Source organism: Falco biarmicus, chromosome 2, assembly GCF_023638135.1.
Source record: "Falco biarmicus isolate bFalBia1 chromosome 2, bFalBia1.pri, whole genome shotgun sequence".
Lineage (NCBI taxonomy): Eukaryota > Metazoa > Chordata > Aves > Falconiformes > Falconidae > Falco > Falco biarmicus.
This window is the reverse complement of record NC_079289.1, coordinates 11,972,426-11,984,337: the sequence shown is the minus strand read 5'-3', so window position 1 is coordinate 11,984,337 and position 11,912 is coordinate 11,972,426.

Below are 11,912 nucleotides of genomic sequence, written 5' to 3'. Positions count from 1 at the left end.
TGCAAATTAGTTGAAGAAATTTCAGGTGGATAAGGAATTAGTTAGAAGAGAGACAATGGCAGGTGCTTTTGAAGGGGAATGTACTGTGGAGGAAAGTCAGGAGTATACACGTTCCTCAAGGAGTAGCCTGGTGACTGATTTCTTAAATATTTTCACATCGTTTTAGGATTAAATGTGGAAACATGCTGACAAAACTTGCTTATGACATTGTGTTATGGGAAGTGATTAATATAGAAGAGGTTCAGGCTATCACACAAGAAATACATGATCTTTAGATTCAAAGTACTGGGAATGGGGAAAAAATTCCACAGCGTGAAATGTCAGATCATGAGTTTAAGGAATAGTAGAAAGAATTTCTGCAGTCACCCAAGAGGACGGCTCTTGAAAACAATTGAGAAGAAGGATTTCAGCAGATTACTTTTTTACAAAGATTATGAGCAACCAAAGAAATTCAACTATAAAACTGCACATATAATGCTAGGACACTATAGTTACAGTATGCTTAGTAGAAAAGCAGATGCCAGATAAAGGTGCCATTGTGCAGGGTAGTATCCTAACAGCTGGATGGACTGCTTTTTCAAGGAACCTTGTCTCTCTCCCTCTCGGCTACAGCAGGACGTTAGATGTCTGAATTAGACTCCTGAATTAGGGTGAAATAAGTCACACTTCTAATAACCAGCTGGGAATCAGGAATTGTTTCATTTGCACTGATGGTATAAAAGAACAGCAGAACCTGACGGGGCACCTCTCCATGCATCTTCCAGCCGCTTCCCTCCTTTGCTGTCACCAGGTTCATAGATATGTGGTGAAATGAAATAAGCTGACCTCACAACGGTCTAATTTTAGGACCTATTTGGTCATAAAGATTTAACTGTCAACAAACAAGCTGTGGATCTAACAAAAAAATATCTAAATCCCTTCTGTCTTTAGAGTCAAAGTACTTTGCAGACAACAGTAAGAACCTGGTATCGATGCTTTCTTTACTACAGATAAAGAAACTAAGGCACAGAGGTGGAATAACTTGCCAAAAGCCATGGAAAAGGGAGTCATGCAGACCGGAATAGAGCCCAGCAGTCTTGCGTCTTAGTACACTGCCTTGTCTGCTGGTGCATGCTGCCTCCCACAGACGGGCAATAAAACACTTTGCAGAGATGACCGGTAGCACTCGTGCACGTGGTAACTATCCAGTAGGTATTTTTCCAGGCTGTTAGAAGAAAGCAAGAGAGGCAGAGAGGACAGTTTTTTGAAAGAAGTAATGTTTGACTCAGAGAGAGAAAGATACAGCACTTTCTGGATGAAAGTTTTTAAATGCAAAAAGAACAGACAAGAAGCAGCAAGACCTTTTGGGCTCGTTAGGCATTAATTCAGAGGAAATCATTACAAACCTAAAAGTGGAAACCCTAGGCACCCTAGGCACCAGCAATAAATCACTGACGTGACCGATTACTCAGCTGTTTTACACAGCAACATCCACATGGATGTTTTACAGAAGGTGTCTGGATATGACTGATGATATAAAGAACCGAGGGACATCAGCTCTCAAGGGAATGGCCATTTTGAAGGAAAGACTAAAAACCCCACAAATTTAAGGGGAAAGAGAAAAGGGAAAAGAAAATGTGAAAGGAAAAAAGGAAGGACAAAAGGAATATGAGAAAAGAAAAAGGGAAATGGAAAGAGAAAAGGGAATTTTCCATGGCAGCTAGCTGAGAGGTGAAGCAGTGGTGGTGGTAGTACTGGTGGTGGGTGTTCCCAAACAGTCGTCTTCTCCAGTGCAGCTGGCGAACCCTCCCAGATATTCTTCCTACAGTAACTATAAGATTTCACACTGGTGTGCTCCACCTCTTTTATTAGTTACGCTAATCATACTGCTCAGAGCATGTTTTGATCGCACATGCGTTGCCCATGCTAATTGGCACCTCAGCTTTTTGCAAATGTATTACTGGGCAGTGCTGGCTGGCTACCTAAACCACTGTTATCTCCTATTGGCAGCTACTAGGCACTACATGTTCCCTAACATAATGTTATACACTAAAAGCTACAAAACAAATGGTGAAGAAAGAGAGAAAGCCAAAAAGTATGGTTCGCGCAGTGGTAGCAATTGCTTCTCGTAAGAAATTCAACACAACCGCCATGGCTGTGGTCCAGAACCGGGAGTGCAAAGCTGGGAGGGTGACAGCATTTTGGATAGTGATACAATACAAAACTCTGCCTCAGCACCCTCGAGGTATGAAGGTGCACAGATGCACAGAAAAGTGACAGGCAGACTGCAGTGTTGTGAGGGAAAAGCAGCAGAAGTGCAAAGGGAAAGTCCTTGGAATCACACAAGGTGTGGAGTCCTCTGATCAGGGCTTGCAGAAGAGCAATAAACTCCCTCTTGTCTCTCCAGGAAGGCAGGTGATTTCTGAAGTCAGGAAGAGACCTGGGGTGCTTTCCTTAATGCTGATACCTGAGCATCGAGAGGTGACTTCCCAACAACCTCCCCTCTCTCTGCCTGTCACGCTTCCCATCCATCTTGGCTTTTGGAAAGCCGTTCCTTCTCCTACATCTTCCCTAAGAGGCACTTCCATTTTGCTTCTTACCTCATGGTAAGATCTTTTCAGGTTAGTATGTGCTCAAAACTTCATGACTAAAGGAATTGTTTCATTTGAAGATGCCCTTGCCTTCTTCTGTGTCTTGTGATGGGAGTAAAACCAGGACTTGCATTCTGCAGTCGCTGTTGCTGTTTATGTCCTGACAGAGCTGTGAGAGCTGTGGGATTTGTGAGATATCCATAGTTTGGAGAGAAGGATTTGGTAAAAATAAAAGAACCACGTCTTAGTCATATTTCCACTTTTATCGTGCGCTGGTAGTAGCACAGCTGCAATTCTGCGCACGTATCCCAAGTGCACAGCTTCCAAGCAGGTCATCCAGAGGGTAGCAACAACTCACAAAGTCTCTGGCATATGATTACAAACTCTTTTAAGATGTGCGAGTGGGCAGATAGAGAAGAACATTGTCCTTTTAATACTTCAGGAAACATAAAGAAGATCATGGTATGAATGACAAGCAGTTGGCTTTGCACGGGTGTCATCTGGTATTCATAGATTCACAGAGTTTAAGGCCAGAAAGAAGTCTTAAATCATTTTTATTGACTCACTGCCTGTTAGAGGTTAATACGTTTCACCCAGAGAAGTGAGCGATTTCTTCTTTCAGGCTACAATGAATGCCATTGAAATACCTTTGCCCACTATAGTTTCAGGTGCTGCTAAAGCGATTTTTCTTTCACCAAGTTTCTCAGAGATCCTTCTGTTTGTAATTCCTACAGGAAACTAAAAGCAATAGTGAAATATGTTTGACCTTTTGATCCTTTGGTCAGCTAGGCTTTTTTTCAGCTCTCGCAAATGTTCCATCTTCTCTTGTTAGGACATTTTTTTTAAATACAAATTTCTCCCATTGCACTAACACAGTGTTCATTAAATTTCCATTATTGTTTTTAATTAGACTACAGAAACGTGTTACTGGCTCTGACTTCACATACCCACGGGATTCTACATAACATTTGAATCTCAGTGGCATCCCATTAGCCATTATCATTTTGGCTTGGCTTAATTGTGGTCAGCTTCAGGGACAGAATAGAAAAGCAGTCATCAAATATTCTTCTGTCTCCAGTCAAGCTGAGTAATGAGGGACTCCTTTGCTGTCCATTTATTTTACAGTTACTGCTGACCCCAAATGGCTCTTTCATTGCTGCATAGCAATGCACAAAGTGCCTGGCTTTGGAAAGAGTCCAGTTTCCCCGAAATAATGATGGGCAGCAGAGAATTAGCATTCACTGTCTTTTCTCTAAGTCATCTTCTTTTCTTTCAACGTCTCTGCTAATGACCGTCATCCTCTTGTGTTCTTGTGCCATGTGAACCTGGATTTTTTCTGTCTTGCAGTGTTCTCACAGTCATCACATTAGTAAGATTACCTGCTGTTATCGTAAAGACATTTTTTAGGGTGCAACTTTGTCTCCTAGGAGAACATAAATTCCTATATACACCTAGATGCACCTTTGTTACACAAGATGTTGATATTACTTACTTAGGCCTGTGTACAGGAAAATGTATAAAACAAGCATGATTCAAGTTAGAGCGCTATGATCTGGATGGGATACAACTAAGTAGTAAAAACTGGTTGCATGATAGGGCTTGAAGGGCCGCGTTTAATGGGTCACACTCTACCCTTGGAGGCCATTAACAAGTGCAATGCTGCATGGGTCTGTCCTGGGACCTGTCCCATTTAGCATCTTCACCAACAATCTGAAGGAGGTGACAGAGGGTGCCCTCTGGCCAAATGTACAGAGGCCACCAAACTGGGGGGAAATGGCAAAGGAAAACATTTTTAAAGAGAAATATGGTGCAGGAGAACTTATCTGAGGTTCTTCTGAAACTCAGAAATGCCCTCAATGAGAGGGACACAGGCAAAGGGAAAGTTACAATGAGAGAGGCGGGGTGTGTGTGTGTGTGAGTGTGTGTACAAGTGCATGTATGTGTGTGTGTGTCTGTATATGTACGTACACATATGAGCAAAACTTAGATGGATTCATCAGCCCTACTGTTGTACGTGGGAGCTACCTGGTGCACAAAGTTACTATGAAGCAACCAGCAATTTCAATGCCTGATATGCTTACTGAGATTCAAATCTCCAAAGTATTTCTTAGTACCTTAACAAAAAGGTACTTTCAAAACTGTGCAACTTACTGTATGCAAAGACCTACTGCATATTTTAGATCAATTAAGGAGTGAATGCTCTCTCATTTAGTGATCTCTGATGTATGTTGCCCAGTCAGAAGTAACTGAATGTTATTAAAATTGCAAAACTAGCACTAAAAAATGAAACACAGCACAATCTTACATCAGACTTCTTGCCCACCTGCATTATTACATAGTTTTTAATTATCACATGCATTATCAAATACTTTTTCTTTGTCTGCAGCACCTCTTTCATCATAAGCTTTTCCTTGATTTAGTGAATGACTTCTATTCCTTTTTGCTGTAAAAGTTTAAAAACCCTCTCTGAAGACAAAAATTATTAATTCCCTTTTGAGGTTTTCCATGTGGCTTTTTATACTGCTTCATTCATCCAGTCATTTTAGAATACCCAGGCATGTATTTACTGTCACAGAATTCTTTAGGATGGAAGGGAGTTATTCTGATTTTACAAAATGAGAATTGAGGAACAGAGATGAAACAAGGGACCTTCACCTGTGAAACAAGGGACCCAGGTGGGACTTTCTGAACGCCCACCTAGAAGTCACTGCTGCATCACTGCGACCCTCCAGAGTCACTACCAGCATCGGCTTCCCAGTTGCTGCTTTAACACCTGACATTTTAAACCTCTTCTTCAGGATGAAAGCAAATCCCAACTTTACTGAGGATGTCCAGGCTACATGGCTGGCACTGCAGGGGAGCACTAGGGCAGAGGCAAGGGTAGACTGAAGCAGTGCAGGGCAGTGGCGGGCTTCCTTCATCCTGAGCCCACCGTTTCTCTTGGCTGCCCCCTTCTTTGGCACCTTCCTTACTAACAGTGGCCACCTCTCTTCTCCACACCTCCCTGCCTCTCACTATTCCTCTAACGGTAGCGTCCTTCTGTGGCATGAATGCTTATGGCTGCATGACATTCCCCACTGTTTTTCTCCAGCCTGGTTTTTCTTCCTCATTTCCCCTGCCTTCATGCAGTAGCATGCATTGAGTTGAAGAGCTATGCCCAAGTACTTCAGCAGTGTGTTTTGTGTCTCATTGGGCACATTTCCAAGTGTTTTGTAGCTTCAATTGGGGTCACAAATTTAAGTGAGCTCAGTAGCTCTCAATATGATACTTCAGGCCTTGATTAATATTTAATTAACACAGTCCTTAAGCAATGAGTCATTGCATAATGTTTCTTTTGCAACATTACCCTGCTTTTTGGTGTGTAATTCATGTAATCTTTTGTGAACTGTGCTACCCCCTTTACCACCATGGACAAAGATCTCCCAATTACAGTATTACACCAATCCAGTAACAAAATCAGCAGCTGCTGACAGAGAAAATATTTTGACAACGTTGAATATTTGCGGGTTTTAGTGCAGCTGGGAATCAGAAGAAGGTACCAACTGTACTTTTGTACTTCTACAGACTTCTAGCAAGTGATCCATGAACCAAGGTTTGAGAACATCTTTGACTTTTATACCTATACTTACTGTAGCATTACCATTTTTTTCTTTGGGAAGACACTACGCTTCTGAAAGCAGCAAAAAAAATTTTACGCTTCTGAGTAATAATTAATGAAAAAGCTGTTACAGGTGTTACAAAACCAGGACTTTTTCTTCCTTAGCCCGGCTTTTCTTGCAGTGCTCCATGCACTGGCTCTTTGACTCCACTGACAGTGATTTCCACATGGTGCTTATGTAGTACAAAGCAGGGTTTCAAGTACTTTTTCAAGGCTACATATTCAATGAGATCAACAGCCTCACTTGATGTCTCTTTTAATTTTTTTATACATATACAAACAGAGATGAACACTCAAGTCATCATGATGCTTAAGAATCCAACTAAAGAACTGAGGCTTCAAAAAAAGTTTAATCAGTTTAATTTTCTCCCTGCTCATTTTAGAAGAGAAAGCAGAATAATGCTGCTAGCCCATTCTGTAAAGGATGTGATGAAATCAGCACTGAGTGGGCAGAGCTGGATTTGAGGAGCAGTTTCATCCCCATGCTGTGCTAAATGTTTAGGCAGAGTGAAGGAAAATATAAAGTATTGGTGTTTGATGGGCTTAAAGCTATTAAAGTCTAAATGGAGTTATGTCGGGTTTTCCCCTTTCCACTTCACTTCTCTGCTTTAAGATCTTAGCAAGTTGCCTACTGCTTATTTATTGACACTGGTGTTTTCAACAGATTTGAATCCCTATATAAGACAAGAAGAAATAAAGTAGACTAGTATGGTACAATAAACAGTTTCATAGGACAAGCTATCATAAGCTTACCAATATGGAAATAAAACAGATAATATCTGGGTTGTTAAAGCCTCTCAGAAGGGCAGCTGCTCACTGTTCGGTAGAAACTTAGAAGAGCATTGTAGACATCAAATGTGACATTTTTAATAGGGCTTGTACCATTGAAACACAGCTGTGCTCAACAGGCAGAGCGGTCAAGCTGGGTTCTTTCATTCTGTTTCTTCACGTTATTTGAACTAACATGCTTCAGAACAGATGAGTGGGTCAGATCAAGGGTCTGTCTAGCTCAGTATCCTTCCTCAGAAAATTTCCAGAAGTACATCTGCAGGGAGCAGAGAAAGCACACGCCAATTGTTTGTCAAAATACTATTCTAGCCTTCAACAGTTTGCAGCTTGGGGACTTCCTGAGCCAGCGGTAATGTCTATGTTTTTAGACATCATCTAAAGTTTCTTTCCCATAAATTTATCCCTCTATCCCATGTAAACTTTTTAGTTTCTATAATACTCTGTACAAAGGAATTCTACAGTGAAAGTGTTTTCATTCATCAAATGCTACCTATGTTTGATATTTCTTAGCTTCTGTACTGGGAGAAGCAGATAACAACTGAATCCTGTTCACTATCTCCATTTTACTCATCATTTTGCTGATACCGCTATCAACCACCTTTTTTCGCAGGATGAAAAGTAAGATGAGGCAGATCCAGTAGGTAGATATGGACCGTTTTCTTTTCTGAGAATTAGTAACTTTGCCAAAATGGGACGTTTCAGTTAAGCAAACTGTGAGGTCATGTTGAATCTGATAAATAGTTAAAGCTGCAAAAGAGGAGGACAAGTTGTGGAAATGTCAAAACATTTCATTTTGACATTTTCAAAATGAAATATCCTGTATTGCTGAAGTGTTTGTTTTGACATTCTTTACCTGAAACCTACAAAGTTCTGAACTCTCAAATGGCATCTAAAAAAGGCCTCTTTTCTAAACAAGAAAGTGGAGTGCAAGGCCTACAAAAAGCCCAAGTGATCAAAAAGACAACCACATTAAACATTTAATTTAAGACTGAATAAGAGATTTCCACTTAAACCAAAACTCTTCATCCCAGTTTGCTTTGTAGAAACATTTGAATAGAAATATTGTATTTTGATTCAGACCAAATTACTACTGTGATTTTTCAGTATGGCTGTGGAACAGAGACATCTATCGTGTTCCCAGCCCTATTTACAGGGCTCTGAGTGGCCTTCTCTTTTTCTCAATATTTTTGGTCCTTATTTTCAATTACCATTCTTTTACTTGGTCATGCATGATTTGTGCAATGCAAGGAAGCACAAGCTGTTTTGATACTACTAATGCTGAAAGATCTGGTAAGCCTTTGGCTTGTTGAACCTTTCAAACCAAAGGTTAGCAAGAAATATAGCTGCTCCATATAAATGCATCAGGACAGACATGCCAAGGAAAGGAGAAAATACTTAGTGAATAAACTGAAAGACAAAATTGACAAAAAATCCCAAACCACCTCATGTGAAAGAATTTAGGTAAGAAATCACAAAATTTTTAACTGTCTGAGAAGCAAATTTATGGACAGTAAAGGGAATAAATAGAAAAGAGTATTTTTAGGATGGAACTGGATCAGTTTATGAAAGACTTACATGATACATTAGCCTGGGATAAAAAGCAGAAATCTGTCACTGTTTTGTGCCTTACACACATTTTATGGAAGTGTGAGGGTCCAGTTCTCCCATTTGCTACAAATGCAGCATTAAATGTGTCAACAGATCACAGCACTACTGCCACACATCATACCAACTGGCATGGATGAATATCTTGCTAAAATATATCTGTATACTGGACTGAATCCTTGATGACTGAATCCTGGGTAAACATAAACCAGAAAAGCCAGTATATAGTAGTTTCATTCCTAAAAAGGTTGAGCTTTGCAGTATCAATTATATATACTAAACTGAAAACAAACTGCCTCTCAGTGGGAAATGTTAATCCTAAACTTTTGGAACTGTAGTTTGGTCTGCAGATGTGGTTTCCATAAATTGGCTTGGGGAAAAAAACCCTAGAAAATGCCTTTGCCTCCCGGGAGAAACCTGCTGTCAGAGAGATGGGCTGTCCTCCAGATTTACCGTTGTGAGAGAGAACATCTGAACTGATCTAACGTTTTAGGGTGCTTGGATGGTCACAGGTGGTGTTAGTGTGATTTGTGCTGGAGAGCTGCCCCGCCTTGAGCCTGGTGTCAAAAGGGAAATGGGATCTCTCCTGCACGAGGAGTGAATAATCTGCTGTTTGCTGCTCTCCTTGCACTCATCGGATCATGTCTAGAAAAGATTCCTACACCATTTTCAGTCTTTGAAAATGAAATCCCATCCTCAGCAGTGGCTAAACGCAATACATACCAGCACCAAAAGTCTACAAGGCAGAAATTATTTTACTGGTTTGTTCTTTGGCATATTTTCATATTCACATCTGTGAAGTGAATGTAACTAACACAGGAGCCAGCCAGCCACGTCTCCACGGGCTGTGAATGGTACAGAGAAGTCATCCTCTGCACCAAAAAGTTGAAGTACTAGAAACGTGTTCCCAGAGGAAGAGGAAGCAAAGGCGAGCACATCATTCTGCTGGTCCCAGTGCTTGTGCACACTTTGCTGCACTCAGCTTCAACAGCGGTGATGGGAAGGCATCACTGGAACCAGCCTGTACTTGTGCTGTTTGCTCAGGTTGGTGGGAAATGTGAATTTAATTCCTCCCAAACTGAGACCTGCCCATCACTGTGGTCTGACCCCTGGGCTGTGGCCGACCCTGGCCCCTGTCCCTTTCCCTGCACTGCTTTTCTGGCTTGGCACTGTGGGACATCACCATGTCGGGACAGGCACTACGCTGGCCCTCACTGTCACCCTCAACTCCCATCTCTCCTACCTTTGTCCCACCACTGCCTGACACGCTGGAGGGACATCTCAATCCATACATGGTTTTAAATATACGTGTATAAGAAGTGACCCTGCTGACTCAAACACTTCTCCGAGGATGAGTGATGCTCGTTTCTCAGAACAGACGCGCACACCTCCTCACCGGTTGCCCTCAGGCACAGCTCTCAGTGCAACATTGTGGAGGAGACAGCTTTGCCGTCAGCGACTGAGGCTGTGGCGGGACGTCCATACTCGTGGCCTCTGGGCGACACCTGAGGCATAAATACACCGGCACCCCCGGCTCCGTGAGACGGGTCCTTCGTGTTTGTGCCGGTTCCCACTTGATGGCAGCAGAGCCCGCAGCAACGGGGCTCTGTGACTGGGACGGCAGGCCCGGAGCGCCCACCGCGGAGAGGGGCTCTGGGGGAGCCGAGTCGATGTATTTTGGATTGGGGCTGTAATGGTGGTGGGACTGGCTCCGACGAGACCTTGGAGTCTCCTCCTTCCCGTTGCCAAACCGAGAGACACACATACGCTGTCTGCTGGAGATGAAATCTCCACCACTGAAACGATGTATGAGACCAGATTTACTCTCGTTGCAGGCCATGCTCTTAAAACAATGCAGTCGCTTGGGAAAATATTTCAGATTTCAGGTTTGGTTTGTCTGCCTTCACTACAAATGGTTTGTTCTGAATTTCTGTGTGCTGTGCAAATAGAAAGCAGCCCGAAGTTTATCATTTCTGAGGCTGAGCCAAGTTTTTGGCATCAACGTCACAGTTGTTTTCAGGCAAGTGTCCACAGAAGAAACTGAATGAGAAGAATTTCAGAGAATAAACAGAGAAGCACAGAAAGGACATATAGTTACAGAAAGAATATTTTCTGCAAGATAATCAGCTGCTCTGCAGGCAAGTCAGTGGTTTAATGACATTTATATTTGCAGATGTTTCCTAAGAGCCTAGTCAGCTTTTGGGGGAAAGCATTATTTGGTGTAAACTAGAGGAGCTTGAACTTTTCTCAGCTCTGTCTCCAGCTCAGGACCCACATGTCACCTGCTGGCTGCATCATTTGCTGTGGTGTTGGTTAAACTCTTTTGGCATATTGCAAGGTCTGGAACGGAGGCTGCTCTTCTCATTCTTGTCTTTGTTCCAAGGTTATGTTGACAGAAATACTATATGTATTTTTCAAATAACATCAGACACAAGTATAAAAATGACACTTAAACATTATTCTCACCTTCTTGGAAATGTTTGCATTGCTGTTTAATTGCTCTCCTTTTTCCTGCCAGGATAACTAATATTTTTTAAGAAGACTGGCTTATTCCTCATTGTAAAGATATGTGCTCTGTAAACTGAAGGAAAAAGCCAAAGCGCCAGCTGCATTGGATGCTTCTGTTTCATGGATTCTGGTGGAATCACAGCTGGCACGTTCAGTCTGATGCTTGGAAATCAGGGCAGAAAAATTGTGATGGAGAAAATCAGAAGTTCCTAGAAAGCCCGTCTACCACTTCCTCTGACAAGTCAATTTTTGAAAATGTTTGCTCTTTGTGAAGCTAGATACAATATGCCACTTCTCCATCTTGTGTCCCGCCAAAAGCACATAAACCCTAGAAAAAGAAAGCCATAATAAAAAGGACTTTCTTACAAAAATTCAAGAGGTAAACAGATGGGCATATAATCCCTTGTCCAGTTTTACCTCTATTTGTTACAGGTCTTTGGACTGGAAATCTGGTGTTTCATGGACTGTAGGGGCCACAGAGTTAGCAGGAATAGCAGTGATATTCAAGACTGTGAGTTACTTACTTTCAGGTGCTTCATCTGTTTCTCATGAGAAAGTCTCAGGGAAATGAAGTAAGACCCTGTAGAGTGTACATCTCACTCCAGCTTCTCCTTTTGTTTGGGTTTCTTCCTGCATCAAGTTCTCCACAGGACTAACTTCACGGAGACTTCAAGAGCTTATGGGATGTAGGGTGGGATAATGGTAAAGGGAGCTGCCAGAGGCACTGGACTGAGGCACAGAGAACGATGCTCACTTTCTTTCTCAAAAAAAAAAAATTTTTT